General features: G+C 47.7%; 1 protein-coding gene and 2 long non-coding RNA genes across 4 annotated transcripts in view; 1 reads left to right on the top strand and 2 right to left on the bottom strand.

Annotated features, from left to right (window-relative positions):
- Positions 1 to 985: 985 nt before the first annotated feature.
- The window catches only part of MAP3K14 (mitogen-activated protein kinase kinase kinase 14), a 54,068-nt gene continuing 33,338 nt past the window's right edge, over positions 986 to 21,715 (top strand). Inside the window, 1 exon segment of one of the 2 annotated variants that reach the window (NM_001266698.1) lies at positions 986 to 1,069. The gene's annotated coding sequence lies outside the window, so the exon portion shown is untranslated. 2 annotated transcript variants of the gene reach the window in all.
- Positions 9,315 to 15,895, bottom strand: LOC144335793 (uncharacterized). Its single transcript, XR_013406964.1, has 2 exons — positions 15,526 to 15,895; positions 9,315 to 10,647 (listed from the first exon to the last, which is right to left on the bottom strand). It is a non-coding gene; the product is annotated as an uncharacterized LOC144335793 (long non-coding RNA).
- On the bottom strand, positions 12,533 to 14,708 carry LOC144335792 (uncharacterized). The gene is made up of 2 exons (XR_013406963.1): positions 14,435 to 14,708; positions 12,533 to 13,324 (listed from the first exon to the last, which is right to left on the bottom strand). It is a non-coding gene; the product is annotated as an uncharacterized LOC144335792 (long non-coding RNA).

The following is a 21,715-nucleotide window of genomic DNA, read 5'->3' as shown; positions in this document are numbered from 1 at the left end:
AGTGAGCCACCGTGCCTGGCCTGGAATTTATTACAAATAAAATACAAGTTCAGTGTGGAAACACTAGATGATACAGAGGAGCAAAAGTTAGAAAAAATGTCCATACCTTCCCTACTCCCCACCCCCGACCCCCATTCTGAAAGAAGCACTGTTGACACTTCAACGCATATTCTGAACTCCAGGTCCTTTCTTTGCATACATCAAGCTCTCATCCTCTTGCCGGCTCTGTGGTCTGCAAACTCGTCAAGCAGATGCTTTGCTCAGCGGTCATACCACGCCACGCACCCACATGCTCTCTTTGTACCTGGGTTTCAACCCACAGGTCGGGCCCCTGTAAGCCCTTTGCTCCCGAAGCTTCTCGAGGGCAGGCACTGTAACCTTTATTCATTCCAGGGATTCTACAGCACCAAACACACGATAAGAGCTCAATAAAAACGTCTCTACCCCCACCACCTCCCGCCTCAGCCGCCACCGCCTGGCAGCAGAGAGGAAGCGGGACGCGCGCGACCCACGAAGGACAGCGCCTCCCTGTCGCCAAGGTAACCGAAGTTAGAGGCAGGGAGTGCCCACGCATGCGCACACTCGCCCTTCCTTCCAGTAACCTCGAGAAGAACGCAGCTGGTAAGACTGCCAGAAGCCGAGGGCGCATGTGTGGTTCCACCAACACCCTAGTCGCCTCCGCCTTCTGTCCGCCCGCCCAGCGATCTCCCCTCTACAAACATCGCCCGGAAATAGTGCCCATTTCTGGAAACCAGGCCTCGTTAACCAATCGTTGCTAGGGAGCGGGAAGACGGGCTTGCCGGGACGGCCGTCTCATTGGCTGGCTTGGGGAAATGGGCGGGGCCACAGGTCGCCGTGCGGCCAAAGAAGGGAGGTGCGAAGCGAGGCAAAGTTACAGCCGCCGGGGGAGGCGTGGCCCCGGGGGCGGTGGAGAAGGCGAGGGGGCGGAGCCCGGGACCGGGGCGGGGCGACCGCGGGCCGGGAGCTCAGCGGTCGGCGGCCGGCGGCGGGAGATCGCGGGCGAGCGGAGCGCAACACTCGCTTGGTTGGGGAGATCGGCGCTTGGCCGGTAGGTGACGGGGCGGGACCCTGGGGCCCGGAACGAGGCGCCCAGGGAGCGGCTGGGATGGATCGCCCCTCAGCCCCGGGCTGGCCTGCGGCCTGGCCCCTCGCCCCGGAACAGTGGGGTTGGCGGCCGGGCCAGCGCAGTCCGACGTACCTCGTCCAACCCACTCGCGGCGGTCCGCGGGCGCGGCCTCGCACGCGCTGCCGGCGCCGCGCTCGCCCCGGGCCTCCAGGCCGCGCACTCCTGCTGGCCACACGCTGGCTCCGAGCGCGCGCAGGGGCGCCCTGCTTCCCCTTCACCAGGGCCCCGCGCCGCCGCCAGGCCCGCCCGCCTGCTCTGCGCCCCAGCGCCCCCAGGATGAAGCTCGCCTGGCGTGGGGCGGACGTGTCTCCTGCAGGAGTGCGCCCTCGCATCTGCCCTGGCGTGAAACCCTCGTGGTCTTTCCTGGGGAGTTCTCAGGTCACACCTCAAGGCGGGGAGCACGAGCTAAGCCTGTCCTCAGCATGCAGCGGGGCAGTGCTGGCCGCCCGCAGCATCCCCCCTCCGCCCTCTGAACCCAGTCCTCCTCTGTAATTCTTCTAGGCTCTCCAACTCGGGACTTTATCTGTTGGTTCAGATGTAATATTCCCATCTTGGAAACCCATCGTGGCCCTGGCATCTTGCAACCACCGGGCACCAGGCAGACAGGGGCCACTTGTACAGTTTCCCACCTGCCGGGGAGCCTCCTTAATGCTGGCTAATTTCAGAAAAAGTGTTTCCTTCCTAGTCGAGGTTAAAAAGTTGCTCTCGGCCCTAAAGGGTAGACTGGAGGTATGAATGAGGCAGAGGATAAGTGGTGAAAGGTACATACATCAGCAAAGTAAATGGTAAAACTACTCTTGATCACTGGAGACAATGAACACCAATGACTTAACTAAGGACCCTAAAAGCACGTGAAATTAAATGATCAGGGTAAGGTCATGGTATAAAATAGCAGTCTGGAGTTTATTCCAGGAAAAATGTTGAAAACCCCTTGACTAGAAACATGGTCTTTCTGAAAGATTAGAAGGAGACAGTATCTTAACATTAGTGATGTGTTTTTTACTTAGTGTTTTCATACCTGTGAGCTCTGTTTTCCTTCAGATGGCTGTGTGGTAAGACAGATTGTAGTGTCCTGTTTTATAAGTGAGGCACCTGAGGCAGGTGTGTATGAGGGGAGTGGGAGTGGTATGTATCTTGCCTGATGCCTCATAGCTGGGACTAAGGATGGGTCTTCCCCAGAATCCTAGATCAGGACCACATTATAGAACTGAGATGCAGACAGGAGGGAGAAGTTTTTGGTGTGGTTTTTATGCTGTCAGTGTGAGAGGACAGGTAAAAAGTGCTTGCCTTACTTCGCTTGTGTTTGGATTTACTCTTGGTGTTTTTTAAGTGATATCAATCAGTTCCTTTGGAGCGATGCCAGACCTCTGAATTTTTCAGACACCTTTCGGACATCCTCATTTATTTTGAAGGGTGTGGAGAACTCTCAGAAGATCTCAAAATAAAAGTAATCATCTCTGACTCTAATTTTAGAGATAAGTACCCAGGTGTATGTACCAGCTCTTTGTGAAATCAGACAGCAAGACGCTGCCAAGCTTCAGGCCATCTTCTGAGTGTTTTCTGATTATAAGGAGCAGTTCTGAAGGGGGTTTTTTGTCACTGGTATTGTCTGTTAAGGGTTTGTGGGAGCGGCACCACAGAGACCCTGCCAAATCAGTCTCCCTCTATTAAACAAAAATGTCTGGTTGGGCCTTTTCGCCTCAACAGATGAAGGTTTGGTTCCTCATTTTGGTTCTCCTGTTGAACACTGACTCCTTTGTGATCTGCCTGGAATATGTGTATATCATTTACTGCTGAGAAGATGACTTGCGCTGGTTGGTTGTCCAGCCCTAGGCCACTGTTGTGATTTTTGTTTTGTTTTGTTTTGGTGATTGATAACAGCTCATCCCTGGCCAGGGTCTGGTGAGAGATCTGCGGAGATGTGAAAGAGATGAAAGCTTTATCCAAGGTTGTTTTCTTCGTTGTTGGCACCCTCTGAACAGTGTTGTATCACTTTGGCCTGTGAAGGCACTTTTAACTTCCTATTTTTTTTCCTGTCTCAATGGACAGCGCATGGGCTTTCCTAACAAGCCTGCCTGCCCCTGTGAAGAGCTGACAGATTCATATTGGTTGGTTTGACAGATGTGCTTTCTGGGGGGAAAGTTCAGAAATCTTAAAAGCAAAGTCAGTCCTAAGTAAAAAGTCTAAGTCAGCCCAATATGCATACAGGCAGCATATTTCTACTGATGGCTTCCATCATCTCAAGGTTGTTTTTTTTTTTTTCCTGGCAAAAGGTTAAAATGCAACTAAAATTCTGCTTTCGTGATTAATAAGTCACTACCGCAGTTGTGTCTGATGCTTCCTGTTTGCCCCATTTTAGTATTTCAGTTAAACTGGAAACATCTGAGCATTATGGGCACTGTTGATGGCACCAGTGTGAAATTGATGGGCCAGGGACAATTCCATGTCAGTGGATTTAGGGAGCTCTAAGGATGTCAGCCCCTCTAGTCTCCACACACCACGATTCCCTAGTAAGAGAACAGAATGGGGCGGAACATCTGCAAGAGCTGGGTGGGCATTCAAAGTGATGCATGTGTGAAGGTTTTGCATTTACTCTGTGGTGCTGGCTAAAATGCTGAAAGCAGTAGCCCAGAAGGGGAAGGCGAGACCCAGGGCAAATTGTAGGGGAACATTTCTGTTGAACTGAGCGGGACATCGAAGTATGAGATTTTTCGTTCTAGGCTTATGACTGCCTGAATGACAATGCAGAAAAAGTCATTTTTCTTCAGTGGCCGGTGTGCTCTTTGTGTTCTAAAGGAGCCTCTTCCCTTCTTGCTTTTCTACATCTCTTAATCCCTCAGCTCCCTGATAGAAATCCCTTGAAATTATGTGGCATCAAGAATAATTTTATAGCCAGTCTTTCTATTTTCACACAATGCTCATGTGAAGAAGGGCAGGGACAAAGATCAGAAAAGTGAAGCCTCATAAGGAGAAATAGACAGGATTGCTCAGAATCTAAACCCCCTTTTCCTGACATCTAGGTCACTGCTTTTTCTACTAACTTGCTCATGAAACGGTAAGGATTTTCCTCCCCCAAAACATGTCAGTTTTGAATATAACGAAACCAGGCTAGCAGCTTTATTTATTTATTGTACCAGTCAATTGTTAATTGATATTGATTGTTAATTAATAAAAGGCTAAAAGAGGAATAGCCTGCTGTCTGGACAGGTGTGCTTGTGCCCATTTTCCAGATGTAGAAACAAAGGCAGAGAGCCCGTGATTTGTCCAGAGCAACAGAACAAGTCCTTGGTGTCTCCGTGTCACATGTGGTGGCTGAGGCTGTCAGGTCAGAGAGACCTGGGTCAGGTCGAGGTCTGCCACTGCCTGCCTGTGTGCCCACAGGCAAATCACTTCACTTCTCTAATCATCAGGTGCCTCATCTGTGAATGGAATCAGAAATACTTAACGGGAGTGTTTTGAGTAGAAAATGAGAGGACATATATAAAGTGCTGAGCCCAGTGCCCGGCACAGAATACAGCGACTGTAACTGTTGCTGTTGTTGTTACTGTTGGTGGTGGTGGCAGTAGTAGTAGTAGTAATAGTAGCAGTGATAGTAGCAGTAGTAGTTGCCAATTAATGCATTGTGACTAAACCTGTTTTCTGTAAGATGATGTCAAGAAGAGTCAGACTGCCTGACAGGCCAGAGTCATTTTCTCAGTAGGACTTTTAGGGGGACAGTTCTTCAGTCTAAAAGCGTCAGCTGTCGTGTTCTCCCTGCCTTACACTATATACTGTCCTCACCATACTCCAAATAAGCCTACAAAGGTCCAGGCTCTGCCCAGTTGACAATCCTGACTCTGAGCTGGAGACACAGCTGGGCCTGTCTAGGGGCTTCCTGCGTCCCACATGTGATCAAGTAGGTTCCTGCATTAACCCTGGAGGTGAGGAAAGGGAAAATACTGTATGGCATGTAGGTCAGCAAGGACTTGCTCTTTGTCTGGGGGACTAGGAGGGAACATTTGGTTCTGAGGAGTGAGGTTCCCGCTACCACATGGCATCCCCAGCTCGCCGTCCTTTCCCTCTCATAAAGATGTCTTTGGCAGCTTCTCTCCAGGACTGTGTCTGGGAGCCCAGGATCTGCAGTCAGGGACTTGCAGATTTCCCTTTAAATCTCACAGGAAGCCTGGAATGGTGGTGTGTGTTTCTGTAGTCCCAGCTACTTGAGAGGCTGAGGCGGGAGGATCACTTGAGCCCAGGAGGTCAAGTAGCTATGGGCAACATAGCGAGACCCCATCTCTTAAAAGAAAAACATTTGTTTTAATCTCACAAGGGAAAAAAAAAAAACCAGTTTCATATTATATTTTAAAGTCTTTTTTCCCCTTAATACAAAACAAAAATATAGGCTCTCACCAGGCTGCCATTCCCTTTAAATAACATTTTGTTTTCTCTTGGGGAAGCTGACTTGATGGCCGAAGAGTCATTTCTAAAGTGAAGCTAGTTTTTAGAAAAAATAGATCACCGGATGTCAAGCCTCATGTGGAGCTGGGTTCAGATGAAAATGAAACCAGCAGGCCTGGCGTGGCAGCTCTGCACTTGACTTCAAGCTGGAGGTGAGAGGCAGAGTGTGCCTGGACCTTGCTCCATAACTGGTTGACCCCACAGAGTGCATTTGATAGGTGCCTTAGTCATTTTCCAAGCAGCTTTGCTTAGGTGAGCAGAGCACTTTCTCTGGAAGGTGAGTCACTCGTGCAGGGGTGTAGGTGACAGGCGATTTATTCCCCAGCACAGTTGCAGAGAAAGTCCTGAGCAGACCTTTGTGAGGAGCCCTCTGCCACAAATCACCCTCATCCCAGCCCCGGGCTAGGAGGCTGGGGGCAGGAGGCAAACAGGAGGCTTCTGGGGCCTGCGGGCTGACAGCGGAGGGGGGATCGTAGACAGGGCACAGAGCCCAGATCAGCAGTGTCACTGACTCCTGAGTCCAGCCACCTTGAGGGTGGAAAATGGCCTGCTTCCAGTGACAGTCAGCAGAGAAGCAGGAGGGGAGCTTTGGCCCCAGGGAGCTGGGAAATCCCTTGGCAGAGAGCAGAGCGACAAACCCTATTTTGGTGTGAAAAACCTTTTAGGAACGCTTTTCCACCTGCCTCCTTTACAACCACCTGAGTTGGAGGCTCTACAGAGCTCCAGTGATTGGAAAGGTGAGATTAAACCCTGGATTTCAAGAAGCTTCAGGAATCCCAAGCCTGCCACCACCTCAGTTGTCTACACTTCTAGGACCAGGGTTTGGACCCAGAAAGAAGCAGCAGGGGGAACTCCTGAGCCATCCCTCCCTCCCAGTTTCTGGCTACTACAGCTTCTCCTGACCCTCTTTCCGCTAAAACCACTATCAGGTGACCATTAAGGCAGAGATTTTCTTCAGACACTGTTCTGGACTAGTGCAGCTGGTGTTGAACTTGACCGCTTATGGCCAGGGACATCTATAAGCAATGTCCAGGACCACGTACAAGGAGCGCTTGACTTTAATGAAGCTACAGCCGAGGAACGGTTATTCTCTTGCAAGTAATATTGTTCCCTATCTCTGGCAGACCACCAACCCAGCCCCTGTACCCATACTCCATCAATCTGGACCAACCAGCAGTCACTTCCTGCTGGCATGGCTAAATAACCTTAACCTCACTGTCCAGAAAGAGCTGTTAGGATTACAGCCTGGACATGATCATTCACATTTTTTGCAGTGAGAAAATGCAGGAGAGAAAATGGTGGCCCAAGAAAGCCAAGTGGGTTGCCCAAGGCCACACATCTAGTTAATGGCAGAGCCTGAACTATAAAACCCAGACTCTTCACTGTGCTCTGCTGCCAGGGAATGAAAGAACTAATCCTGAAGCAGGATTTTTTTTTTTTTTTAAACTAGCTCCTCCTTTTATTCTCCTACCCCAACCCTATCACTCTCAGCCTTTCTGCAAGCTCTGCCAGGCCTGGGAAGGGTGGAGCCACAGCAGCTGCTGCCCTGGGTCTAAGAAAAAGTAAACAGAAAGCTATTTGTTGGACGCTCTCTTATACCATGAGGTTCATGTAATCAAAAGGAGGTCAAGGTTGATAAGAAAATACAATTACCAGGAAGTCTCAAAGGTTGCCCACACCTTTAGAGCACTTTCCTACCTAGCCAAGCAGTATCTTACCTAGAGTGGGTATTTAGTAACTATCAATGATTGATTACAGGGGTCCAAACTCACAGTGCATGAAGCTCTTCTGCATCTTTCTTCTGTGCAGGAGGTGCATGCATACTCTGCGTGTTATCCTAGCTGATCTGTCTGGCTCCTCTCAGTGAGAGGCTCTTCCTTATAGGTGAAGCATGATTTCATGATGTCATATCTGGATGGTGGCCCCTGTAAATGCAAAGAATTATTGTAGCCAAAATCCACCTTCTACTGACATTAATGTTTCCTTTTACTGGGCCAGAGTTAAAAGGTAGATATTTCTGGTCGATACTAGGGATAGCCAGGAGGGTTGGGAGGAAAGGAGGCTTAGCCAGCCTCCAATGTGGATGTGGTTGCCAATTAAGATAAATGGAGGCCGGGCGCGGTGGCTCACACCTGTCATCCCAGCGCTTTGGGAGGCTGAGGCGAGCGGATCATGAGGTCAAGAGGTTGAGACCATCCTGGCCAACATGGTGAAACCCCGTCTCTACTAAAAATAGAAAAAAATTAGCTGGATATGGTGGCACGTGCCTGTAATCCCAGCTACTCAGGAGGCTGAGGTAGGAGAATCACTTGGACCTGGGAAGTGGAGGTTGCAGTGAGCCAAGATCCACCATTGCACTCCAGCCTAGGCGACAAGAGTGAAACTCTGTCTCAAAAAAAAAAGGTTACAAATTGAGTCTTTTGACCAAGGGAGTTGATTGAACCCACCAGGCTCCTTGAGTCCTGCCCAACAGTCTCCACTGGCAGATGCTGTGCCTGAAGAGGCAGGAATAGCTTTGTACAGACCAATGTGAAGGACAGAGTCCTGCACCACCTCCCTCTAGCATGTATTAGATACACACAAATATATGCAAATCCGAGCCCAGATGGGTGTTGTCCAGTTCGGAAGGGTTATCTTCTCAAGCAGTAGAAGTAATTGGGTCTCTTAAGTCAGCATTTAGCACAGGGGATGGCAGGAGTGGCTCCACAGCCAGCTTTCAGGACGCCTGCTTGCTGGGATGCAGTTAGAATACAGCCACCAAGCTGTGACTCCCTCCCTTCCAGCCTGCCAGGTGATTGGACAGTGTGGACACGTGTCCCTGTCCAGCTAGACTCCCAGAGCCTATGGCACTCATTTATTCCTCAGAAGTGTGTCTGTCCTTTCACTCAGGAACACTTGCCAAGTGTGTCAAATGGGCCACATCTACTAGGTGCTAGAAAACCAAACACAATTGAGGCACTGCCCTGGAGGACCTCACCATGACAGGGGGAAGCTGGGCACGAAGGCAGACACCTCACAGGTCAGCCCCGGTGTTGGTCGGGAGCCATGACAATAGGAGCTGGAGGGGGCAAGGAGGCCACCGTGCGCAGCCCAGTGGCCCTCCTTTTCCAGCTTGAGCCAGCGCTGTCAGGCGTAGAGCGTCTTGGATTCTGCAGGTGCCTGGGTGGGAACCCCTTGGTATTTCTCTCATCCTGGGGTCTTGTACCAGTCATCAGCTTGGAGTGGGAGCTTGGTAACAATTGGGAAACTTCGACACTCTGGGGGAAAGAAGTGCATTTTCAGAAGTGTAGAGACACTCAGGAGAAATGTGCTCAAATGTTGTTTGGACACAGTGGCTCATGCCTGTAATCCCAGTGACTTGGGAGGCTAAGGCAGGAGGATTACCTTTTAGGCCAAGAGTCGGAGACCAGCCTGGACAACATAGTGAGACCCACCTCCAAAATTTTCTTTTTAAAAACTAGCTGGGCATGGCCAGGCACCGTGGCTCACACCTGTAATTCCAGCACTTTGGGAGGCCAAGACAGGCAGACCACTTGAGGCCAGGAGGTCAAGACCAGCCTGGCCAACATGGTGAAACCCTGTTTCTACTAAAAATACAAAAACTAGCCAGGTGTATTGGCGGGCACTTGTAATCCCAGCTACTCAAGAGGCTGAGGCACAAGAATCACTTGAACCTGGGAGGCGGAGGTTGCAATGAGCCGTGATCGCACCACTGCACTCCAGCCTGGGCGACAGAGCAAGACTCTGTCAAAAAAAAATAAAAAATTAGCTGGGCATGGTGGTGCATACCTGTAGTCCTAGCTACTTCAGAGACTGAGGTGAGAGGATCGCTGGAGCTCAGGAGTTTGAGGCTGTAGTGAGCGGTGGTTGCACCACTGCATTCCAGCCTGGGTGACAGAGCAAGACCTTTTCTCAAAAAAGAAAATATAGTTCAAAGTAGAATCAGACAGTGAGTAGCCAGCTAATAAAGACTGACCACCTCCCACCCTTCCAGGCGGGAATTGGGAGGGCAGTGACCACCCTGGCACATCCCATAGGCTTGTTGCCACTAGAGAGTTGCAGGCAGGTGGATCAAGGGAGTGCTTCTAGGTAACTGGGTTCAGCCTTCCAAGAAGGCCTTTCGAGGGTTTCAGCAGAGAAGCCTCTTCATCATCCTCATATTCCCGCTGGCCAGCATGGTGCCTGAAACATAGTAGCCACTGGTTAAGTATTTGCTGTTGACTGAAAGTACAAGACTTGAATCCAAACTCCTGCTAGGCCCTGCTGGCCTCAGGGAGGACGAGAGAACCACGGGCTGTTTCATGATTTACCCTGTTTTACCAAAGAATCATGTGAGATCCTCTGAGAATATTCCTCATCATGCCCCATGTCCCGAGCCCTTTTTTCCCTTCCCAGTGGAGGACAAGACTATGACCCCTCATTATAAATGGAGCCCTCTGCCAATCATGTCCTCAAGCTGGTTGCTTGGGCCAGCTTGTCAAAGAGCGTGTGGGGCAGCATCTGAAACGAGGCCAGGGTGAAGGTTGCCCCGCCGCAGGGCGGAGCTGGACCTGTGCCTCCTTCCATGCGTTGGAAGCCTTCCGTGGAAAGCCGAGTTCTTTGGGTTTCTTGTTTATTCTGAAGTTCCTCAAACTAGTTCCTCAATTTCAGAACCAGTCACCAGTGACTGCAATGAACTTGAATTCTCCTGTGCAGGGAGCCTGAGCCTGTCCTTCTTCATCTTCTCTGAACACAGGTAGACGCTGCTTGAAGCCCACTCCCACCTCTGAAAACCAGATTTCCAAACCCAGAAAGGAGAGGCGGGTGGTTGTATTTCAGCGAGATTGACCGTAGCCTAGGGAACTTCTTGCTCAGAATCCACCCCGAAAGGTTAAATAAGGAGAGCTGTTTTTCACAACCAAAATGCTGCTTGTAACAATGATCTCAAAGCTTGGCAAAATCACAAAGTACGTTTTGAGTCATCAAAGAAACTGGCTGTGTTTCACATTTTAGTGTCAAGGGCAGTGATGGCCTTCTAATCTTTGGAAATCGGTCGTTGTTAAGTGGCATACAGGGCAGCCCCACTTCATCAGAATATTCAGTTACACAAAATACCCTGAGTTGCAGATTTCAATGACACTTGAAAATTTTTTAATCTTTAAATTATTTCTTATTTTTTTAAATTTTTTGAGACAGAATCTCACTCTGTTGCCCAGGTTGGAGTGCAGTGGCGCGATCTCAGCTCACTGCGACCTCCAACTCCCAGGTTCAAGCGATTCTCGTGCTTCAGACTCCTGAGTAGCTGGGATTACAGGTACCCACCACCACACCCAGGTGACTTTTGTATTTTTAGTGGGGGCAGCGTTTTGCCATGTTGGCCAGGCCGGTCTCGATCTCACAATCTCAGGCAGTCTGCCCGCCTGGGCCTTCCAAAGTGCTAGAATTACAGGCGTGAGCCACTGCTCCCGGCCTGAAAAAATTTTTATACAACATACATTAAACATTCCTTGTGGCTTATTGTATAAAATTAAGTACACGTGTGGCAGGTTTTTATCTCAATACTACTTTGCCCCACATGTTCTCCTGCATATTGGGTCTCTGTGGATCCGTGATGCCCCCTGCGGCATCTTTTCTATTTGCTGCTGGCTCTCCTTGTGCAAAGGATTTGAAGGTTGAATTGAAAATACCATTGTAATACCTCTCTTTTAAAGCTTATAAAATGCCCTATATCAGGGCCTGGGGGCAAAAGTAGTGTTGAAATTTATGAAGATAGCAAATGCTGCTCAAGTCTTTGTTATAAAAAGAATGGTAAATATTAGCTCAAGAAGCCTGGAGCCAGGCTTTGTAAAGTGAAGGGCACATTTGCATTTGTCATAGAATTTCTCGTTGGGATGGGCCCGGCTATGCCAGGCCTGGGTGGGCTGAGGAATACAGACCCACCACAAGTCCAGCTTGGAGTCTTTCTTCCCTGTTGTCATTTTAAAGTTGTTTTTTCCAGAACATAGGCTGGCTGTAGTTCATGCTTCATAGTTAAGGTGCTTCCTCCCAGGCCAGTCCCTGGATTTCTCACTAACCTTTGACTTGTGACAGCTTCTGCATCTCGGTCCCAATTTTTAAATTGGGTTTAAATTGGATTTAAATTGTCATGGTTAAGAGTATGGGCTTTGACATAAAAGTCTGTTGTGCAAATCCTGCCACTGCCACTTTGCTTCTGCGTGGCCTTGGGCAGTTTACCTGGCCTACTGAGGCCCAGTTTCTTCCTCCTTGTAGAGGAATAACATTAGTGCCTTGCTCACAGAGTTATGAAGCTTCAAGAAAAAAGTGCATGTATTACCTAATACATGGCAAATAATAATAGCTGCCATTATTATTCATTTGTATGAGTACCAACAGCCAGCATGTGGTTATATGTATACAAATAGCAGATTGTTGCAACACCCAGAGATGACCACAGAACAACTAATTTCAGCTTTAGCTGCCAAGGAATTGTGAGTCCCAGTTTATCACGCAGAGCTGAGGCACTGCCAGTGGACACAGAAGCCAGATGGGGTGTGCAGAATGCTCTTCAAAGAACATCTTCATGGGTTCTTGCCGACAACTCTGTCCCTCTGCTCTCAGGATTCTCCTCCTCCTGCTTTGACCACATCTGTTCCAGACTTTCCGTCTGATGCTAGGGCTGCTGGCTAGAAGCTGTGGGAGGTAGCCTTCAGCGCCTCATAGCAGCAACTTTCAAGCAACTTAACACTTACGGACCATCACATCTGTAATCCCAGGACTTTGGGAGGCTGAGGTGGACAGATCACTTGAGGCCAGGAGTTTGAGACCAGCCTGGCCAAGATGGCAAAACCCCATCTCTACAAAAAAATAAATAAATAAAATTAGCTGGGCATGGTGATGCATGCCTATAATCCCAGCTGCTTGGGTGGCTGAGGCACAAGAATCGCTTGAACCCCGGAGGTGGAGGTTGCAGTGAGCCAAGATCATGCCACTACACTCTAGCCTGGGCGACAGCGAAATTGTCTCACAAAAAAAAAAAAAAAAAGAAAAGAAAATCTTACAGTTCTGGTCATGCAAAGGTCTGACTGCTCATCTTGTAGCAGCTTCCATCTCACTGGAGGTTCCACTGATGTTTCCAGAGTGCCCACTACATGCCAGGCACTGTACTATGTAATTTACACTTTGTTCCTTGCATTGAGTCACCCTGTAAAATTCTGTCATGTGGGTTTAAGGATCCCTGTATTACCGATAAGACTCCTCAGTCTCAGATTATGTGACCTGCCCATGGTCACACACCAGAGTATTGAGAAACTAAGATTCAAACTCAAATCTTCTGACTCCAAGGCCATCCTGTCGTGTGGCTGAATGGCCATTCCTCAGGATTAGTAAGTAATATATTGGAATAAATTACCTCTGAAGGTCTTTTAGATGCTAAGATCATTTTGATTCCTTTATGATTTATTTATCCATCTACCCATTTTCTCCCCATCTAGACTGTAAGCATGTTGAAAGCAAGGATAGCATCTTCACAGCAAATAAATAGTGTGTTTGGAAACCACCTATCCAATGCTGCCTACTTCTCTGACACATAGAAACAGGAGAAAAGAGATGATAACCCATTAAAAGAGTCACCCAGAAATTCCAATCCCAGGAGCTTACCACCTAGAATTCCTTCTACAAGTACACATAAATGTGAATAAGGATAGGGTTTTTTCCATTATTACTTATAAATGAAAAATTGGAGCCAGGCGCGGTGGCTCACACCTGTAATCCCAGCACTTTGGGAGGCCGAGGCAGGCGGATCACGAGGTCAGGAGATCGAGACCATCCTGGCTAACACGGTGAAACCCCATCTCTACTAAAAATACAAAAAATTAGCCGGGCGTGGTGGTGCGCTCCTGTAGTCCCAGCTACTTGGAGGCTGAGGCAGAAGAATGGCGTGAACCTGGGAGGCGGAGCTTGCAGTGAGCCAAGATCACGCCACTGCACTCCAGCCTGGGCGACTAAGTGAGACTCCATCTCAAAAAAAAAAAAAAAAAAAAAAGAAAGAAAAATTGGAAACAGTTTCCAGGTGGGCAAATGATGGTACATCTGTACCTTGCAATCTTATGCAATCTGATGAAGCCTTAAAAGGAATGAATTAGAGGTCAGTTGTGGTGGCTCACACCTGTAATCCCAGCACTTTAGGAGGCCGAGGTAGGTGGATTGCTTGAAGTCAGGAGTTCAAGACCAGCCTGACCAACATGGTAAAACCCCGTCTCTACTAAAAATACAAAAATTACCCAGACGTGGTGGCTGGTACCTGTAATCCCAGCTACTCGGAAGGCTGGGGCAGGAGGATCACTTGAACTCAGGAGACGAAGGTTGCAGTGAGCCGAGAATGGGCTGCTGCACTCCAGCCTGGGCAACAGAGCAAGACTTCCGTCTCAAAACAAAACAAAAAAAAGAAATAAATCTACATGTGCTGAGATGGAATAGTATTCATAGTATCTTATTAAGTGAAAGATGCAATTTGTATGATACTACATGTGTATAATCCCACGTTTCTTTTAAAAATAGTCCCAAACTATATGTTTGTGTATGTATAGTAATTAGAACTAGAAGGATTTACATGAAACTTAAGTGTTTTTTATGTTGCAGAGAGGAGGGGACGGTGCCGGGTTTTTTTTCTATATACAATTTTGTTTTGTTTACATTTTTATAATTAACAATTATTTTGGTATTTGAAAAAAATTTTTGAGATGGAGTCTCACTCGGTTGCCCAAGCTGGGGTGCAGTGGCGCAATCTTGGCTCACCACAGCCTCTACCTCCTGGTCTCAAGTGATTCTCCTGCCTCAGCCTCTAAAGTAGCTGGGATTACAGGTGCCCACCACCATACCCAGCTAATTTTTGTATTTTTAGTAAAGATGAGATTTCCCCATGTTGGCCAGGCTGGTCTTGAACTCCTGACTTCAAGTGATCCACCCACCTTGGCCTCCCAAAGTGATGGGATTACAGGTGTGAGCCACTGCACCTGGCCTGAAAAAAAAAATTTTAAGCAAGGTGAAAGATCATATTTAAGGAAGGTAGGAGAGGCTAGCTAGGAAAACTGGCCTCCCTTGGGTTTCCCATACTAGGACTAACCCTGCAATTCCCACCCCTTTGCACAAGCAGTGGAGGAAGGGCTGATTTTTCTCTCCCTGGTCCATTTCTGCTGTTTTTCACTCTATGGGGCCACTCGTGCCCGGGGCATCTGGTCCATCCAGCACTAGCACAGGCCTGTAACCACGCATGCATTTGCCACTGGATAAATCAAAGCAGGAAACCGTCCCCATCTTCTGAGCACCTTCCTACTTCTTGAGTCACAACTGTTAAAAAACTCTCAGTCCCCATCAGAGAACAAGGGAGGGAATGAAATGAAAACCAAAACCAGGAAGGACAAGCTTGCCGTCTCCAACCTTCTGTTTTAGCGGCCCAGCTGCCAAAACTCAGTGAGCAGAACAGAAGAGCCACAGACGTTCGGGTGAAGTTTCCCGCCTGCACATGGGTGTGTGCTTGCATGTGTGTGCGTGTGCATGCACAGGGTCGCAGAAACCTGCTCATCACGTATTTATAAAGCCCCAATCTCAAGTGTGGACCTAATGCCTCCTAAATTCTCATCCCATGCCAAGAGATTCTTTTTTATTGTTTTCATGATAAAAAGTATTATTTGGCCAGGCATGGTGGCTCATGCCTGTAATCGCAGTACTTTGGGAGGCCAAGGTAGGCAGATCACTTGAGGTCAGGAGTTCGAGACCAGCCTGGCCAACATGGTAAAACCCCGTCTCTACCACAAATACAAAAATTAGCCGGGTATGGTGGCAGGTGCCTGTAATCCCAGCTGCTCAGGAGGCTGAGGCAGGAGAATATCTTGAACCTAAGAGGCAGAAGTTGCAGTAAGCCAAGATCGCACCATTGCACTCCAGCCTGGGCGACAGAGTGAGACTCCATCTCATAAAAATAATAACAATAATAAAAATAAAGAAAAGTAATACCTACAGAAAAAATCAGTAGAGGGAGATACAAGAAACTGTTATTGGGGATCCCCTTAGAGGAATGGAGGAAGGGAGGGAAGGACTCATGCTTTTCATTGGCACCCCGTCTGTTTTATGTTTTTGTATTTGTTTTCGTTTTTGTTTTTTTTACCGTTTAGAAACATTATCTGTTAAAAATGAGAACGAAGGTCGGGCACAGTGGCTCATGCCTGTAATCCCAGTACTTTGGGAGGCTGAAGCAGGTGAATCTTGTGAACTCAAGAGTTCAAGACCAGCCTGGGCACCATGGCGAAACCCTGTCTCTACCAAAAATACAAAAAATTAGCCAAGCGTGGTGGCACGCACGCACCTGTCCCAGCTACGCGGGAGACTGAAATGGGAGGATCACTTAAGCCTGGGAGGCGGAGGTTACATTGAGCTGAGATCTTGTCACTGCACTCCAACCAGGGTGACAGAGTGAGACTGCATCTCAAAAAAAAAAAAAAAAAAAAAGAGAACTGAGAAAACTAATACATGCTCACTGAAAAAGTGGAAAAATTAGAAAAGTATAAAAAGAAATATTAAATCATCCATAAGCCCACTACCAAAAGAGAACCATTGCTATATGTTCTAGGTATCTACATTTTTATAAATGTCATTATAATATACAAACACATGTATATAGGGTCATATTTTAGATATACTTCTTTATCCTCTTTTTACTAATATAATATCCCATTTTTCCATATTGTTAAATGATTTATAAATATTTTTAATGGATGTTCCATGATTTATTTAATAATTATCCTTCCCCTGTAATTAGACTTTTTTGTTCTAGTTTTTTACTGTTACAGAAATACTGTGACCTTTTTTTTTTTTTTTTTGAGATGGAGTTTCTCTCTTGTTTCCCAGGCTGGAATGCAATGGCGCAATCTCAGCTCACCGCAACCTCTGCCTCCCGTGTTCAAGCGATTCTCCTGCCTCAGTCTCCTTAGTAGCCGGGATTACAGGCACGTGCCACCATGCCCAACTAATTTTGTATTTTTAGTAGAGACAGGGTTTCTCCATGTTGGTCAGGCTGGTCTCAAACTCCTGACCTCAGGTGATCCATCTGCCTCAGCCTCCCAAAGTGCTGGGATTACAGGCATGAGCCACAGCACCTGGCTTTTTTTTTTTTTTTTTTTTGAGACAGGCTCTCACTCTGTTGTCCAGATTGGAGTGCAGTGGAGTGATCATGGCTCACTGCAACCTTGAACTCCTAGACTAAAGCAATCCTGCCACCTCAGCCTCCTGAGTAGCTAGGACTACAGGCACATGCGACCATGCTCAGCTAAGTTTTGTATTTTTTTGTAAAGATGGGGTCTCACTATATTGCCCAAGCTGGTCTCAAACTCCTGGACTCACGCAATCCTCCTGCCTTGGCCTCCCAAAGTGCTGGTATTATGGGCATGAGCCACCACGCTCAGCCCCGAACATCTTTGATTATGCTTTTTTCTGTTTTTTTTTTTTTTTTTAATTTGTTCCCTACCTAGATTGCAATTCTGTGAGTTGTGCACACAAAGAGTGGGTATCTTCACTTGGTATGATGCTTGATTGTTCCCAGAGTTCCTTCATCTACATTATTTCATTGAATGAGTAAAAGGGAGTGGGGGTGTGAGGACCAGGAGGAGGGTGAGGAGAGAGGAGACAAGGTGCTGTGGGCAGGCAGAAAAGGAGGCTGTTGTGCAGTGGAGCTGATGGGAGGGGCTTCCTGGGTGGAGGCTGAGCCTTGCCTTTGAAGGACAAGCAGGATGTATGGGGTGGCCCACACAACAGCATGGCACACGTGGGACCTGGCGAGTTGAGTAGCCGAGGGTTGTGGAGAGATCAGACTGGCCAAAGCCAAACCCTATGTTTGGGGAAACAGTGGCCAGAAAGATTATGGGCCACAGAGTTGAGACTGAGCCCATAAGCAGTGCAGAGCCAGCAGATGTCTTTGAGCTTGAGGTTGTCTTAAGTACATGATGTTTCAGGATTAGCTCAGCACGAGGGTGGGAGGTCAGAGAGAAGCTGGAAGTGGGTAAGACCAATGCCAATAGAATAGATGTGAGGGAATTGCCCTAAACATCTGAAGGGGCCTTATAGACAGTAGTTTCTACACGGCTAGGGCTGGCTAGCCATCATCAGGCATGTGGTGGGAATTGGAGGACAGTCAGAAACTTTACCCCATAAATTGTATTTACCCTGCAGTTTGACCTGTGGGATTGGCAGCAAGACTGAGTTTTGGTTTTTGTTTTTTTGAGACAGAGTCTCGCTCTGTTGCCCAGGCTGCAGTGCAATGACGTGATCTTGCCTCACTGCAACCTCTTCCTCCAGGTTCAAGCAATTCTCTCATCTCAGCCTCCTGAGTAGCTGGAATTACAGGCATGTGCCACCACACCTGGCTAATTTTTGTATTTTTAATAGAGATGGGGTTTCACTATGTTGGCCAGGCTAGTCTTGAACTCCCGACCTCAAGTGATCCACCTGCCTCGGCCTCCGAAAGTGCTGGGATTACAGGCATGAGCCACCATGCCTGGCCGAGACTGAGTTTTTGAGGGCATGTCTGATTTGTTTCTTTTTAATAATTGATCTGTAAGATTTTAATGATTAATGTACCTTCACATTTCATATCCTTCTTAATGGGAAATGCTGATGCAGAAATTGCTCTCCTGGGAATAAGGCTTCAGGCTGGCCAATGAGTCCAGTTTTGAGGTTCCTCTGGCTGCGTTTCACTCAGTGCCTGAGTGCAGGCCCCAGTAAGGCCCCTTCCTCCTTCTTCAGACATCTGTTTCTATGTCCCAGGGATCACATGGCCACTCTCCCTCTCCGCCTGAGGGAGAGAGTGAAGCAAGCCTTTCAGAAGCCTGTCACTTGTCAGATTGTTGGCCCAGGCCAGGGTGGGGGTTCTGTACCAATGGCAGGATTTTCTTTTCTTTTCTTTTCTCCATAAAGACACAGTCTTGTTATGTTGTACAAGCTGATCTCAAACTCCCAGGCTCAAGTGATCCTCTTGCCTCAGCCTCCCAAAATGCTGGGATTACAGGAATAAGCCACTGTGCCTGGCCAGTGGCTCATTCATTTAATGCCCAGCATCCACCATCTGCCCCTACTCTGCGACTTCTGCCATCTGGAACTTGACCCCCAAGAGTCTGGGAGGAATGTGGAATTATACCCACCTCACTCATCTGAGAATTTAAACCCTGGGGGTATATGAGGATCAAGCGTGTGCCCATGGTCTGATGCCTGAACTTCATCTGCAGCCTCCTCTCCTGGGACTGCCTGACTTACACTTTACTCACCGACAACTTCAAGCTGCTGGTGATTGCTGCATTGACTTACCTCTGTGCCTTACCTTTTGCCATCCCCTCTACCCAGAATACCCTCTCCTTTTTCTTGGGCAGGTCTTGCTCACTGCTTTAGACTCAGCCCAGGCATCACCTCCTGGGCTGGACTAGGTGTCCCCCTGTGTTCCCGTCACATCTGCTGTGTGTCTGTCTCTGTCCTTGCATCCCTGTATTGTACTGAACTCTTCTGACTTCTTGTCTATTTCCCCCCTAGGCTGTAAGACCCTCAAAGGACAGTGTCTTCTTCCTCACTATACTGCCAGCACTCGGCACAGGGCCCCACACCCAGCAGACCCGGTACATGCCTAGGAACTGCCACGCATAAGATCCTTGCTCTGCAGCTAGACAGGACACTCTGGGGCCAAGACCTTACTCAACATAAAGCCTCAGGCTGCCTCCAGTCATTGGATTTGGAGGCTCTTTGTTGGGTGCCTATAAGTGATTATATCTTTTTGTCTTAAGTATTTTTCTGATACGAATATTACTTCTTTTGGTTAATATTGGCCCAGCACATCTTTCTATGTCTTTACTTCCAACTTTTCTGGATAATTTTGTTGCGTTTCTTTTCATCAGCATCTAGGTGGATCTTTTAAAATCCTATCTGGTTTGCTGTTTTGTAATCTACTCACATGTACCGTGGTTTAATGACATGCTAATATTTTGCCTTAATTCTGCCATCTTGTGTTTTTTTATATTTATTGTCCTTTTTGCTTCTTTTTTCCTCCTTTCCTTGCCTTGTATCAAATTGACAGCGTTTTCTATTTTTCCTTCTTTACTCTTCTGGTCTGAATTGTATTTCTTTTTTTTTTTTTTTTTTTTTTTTTTTGAGACGGAGTCTCGCTCTGTCGCTCAGGCTGGAGTGCAGTGGCCGGATCTCGGCTCACTGCAAGCTCCGCGTCCCAGGTTTATGCCATTCTCCTGCCTCAGCCTCCCGAGTAGCTGGGATTACAGGCGCCCACCACCTCGCCCGGCTAGTTTTTTGTATTTTTTTAGTAGAGACGGGGTTTCACCGCTGAATTGTATTTCTATTATTTTAGTCATTACTCAAATCAACATACATATTAACAGTAATTTTTTCTAGTAACATTTAAACGTTTTTGTACATAAAATCCCCAAAAAGGCAAAGATGATATTACTTTTTACCCATCGAACAACCCATTTCACACATCTTCCTTATTATTAGTGTCTAGATTTTCATGTTTTATAATGATTTAAACTGGCCAGGCATGGTGGCTCATGCCTATAATCCCAGCACTTTGGGAGACTGAGGCAGGCAGATCACCTGAGGTCAGGAGCTCGAAAGCAGCCTGGCCAACATGGGGAAATCCCATCTCTACTAAAAATACAAAAATTAGCCAAGGGTGGTGACACATGCCTGTAATCCCAGCTACTCAGGAGGCTGAGGCAGGAGAATCACTTGAATCAGAAGGCTGAGGTTGCAGTGAGCCAAGATTGTGCCACTGCACTCTAGCCTGGGTGACAGAGGGAGACTCCGTCTCAAAAAAAAAAAAAAAGGCTGGGTGCGGTGGCTCATGCCTGTAATCCCAGCACTTTGGGAGGCTGAGGCGGGTGGATCACGAGGTCAGGGGATTGAGACCATCCTGGCTAACGCAGGGAAACCCCGTCTCTACTAAAAATACAAAAAATTAGCCAGGCATGGTGGCAGGTGCCTGTAGTCCCAGCTACTTGGGAGGCTGAGGCGGGAGAATGGCATGAACCCAGGAGGCGGAGCTTGCAGTGAGCCGAGATTCCGCCACTGCACTGCAGCCTGGGCGACAGAGCCAGACTCCGTCTCAAAAAAAAAAAGATTTAAACCAATTTTTCATATTCAACTATTAATTAAATCGACCAACATACTGTTTGAGTTCCTGTGCCTAGCATTGTTCCTTTTTTCTGGTTTACTTTTTTTCTTTGCAAAGCACATCCTTCAGTGGTTCTTTCAGTGAAGGCAACGCCACCTTACCTAGAACTCCTGTTTGTGTATGTGTGTATTAGATGTGGACTTGTTTGATTGTTTCAAGAAAATGGAATGACCTGTTAAAACCACCAAGTTAAGTCATAACACCCCAGGAGGATTTAGTGGTGTAACTGAACTAAAAGTGTGACAAATTGATGGCTGATTCAGCCCTGACTGACGAGACCCCTCATCAGTAAGGGATCTTCTTCTGCTTCCTATCTATATGGGCTAAGAAATTATTACCAACAGTAGATGGGCAGATGCTAGGGGTAGTAATATCCACATGGGTAGTAATACTGCTCAGTTCCTGGATGTTCTACATGCCTCTGCCAACCAGATCTTATTCTAGGAAGGAACTGGAGATCCTTGGGTCCCAAGAGAATGGGCCAAGAGTGTCCTGGCTTGAGCCCTAACTCCATGTTGGATGCTCTAACCGTATAAATTGAGCCTCATTTATTCCTGTAGGTAATGTACCTCTCTAAGCCTTAATTTCTTCATCTGTAAAATTAGAGATAATATTGCCAACCTTGCAGGGTTAGTGTGGAATGCATCAACAAGGCAGATAGAGTTCCTGGCACCATGCCCCGTACACAGAAAACATTTATGGACGGTGGTGGCTATTCCATTCCCTGGCACTTGGGAGACACTCATTGAATATTTATGGAGTGGATGCAGAAGCTTACCATAAAAGGCTTCATTGAGTAGATAGGCCTTAAAGGATAGGTGAGATCTGGGCAGACATTGATAAGACAAGCAGCCACTCCTTATGGGAGGAACAGGGTGGGCAGAAGAAGGGAATCAGCCTTGCCCAGTGCTGCCCTGCTCAGGCAAGTGAAGGGA

Source organism: Macaca mulatta, chromosome 16, assembly GCF_049350105.2.
Source record: "Macaca mulatta isolate MMU2019108-1 chromosome 16, T2T-MMU8v2.0, whole genome shotgun sequence".
Lineage (NCBI taxonomy): Eukaryota > Metazoa > Chordata > Mammalia > Primates > Cercopithecidae > Macaca > Macaca mulatta.
The sequence above is the reverse complement of the archived record's forward strand: the minus strand, read 5'-3'. Positions and strand labels throughout refer to the sequence as shown.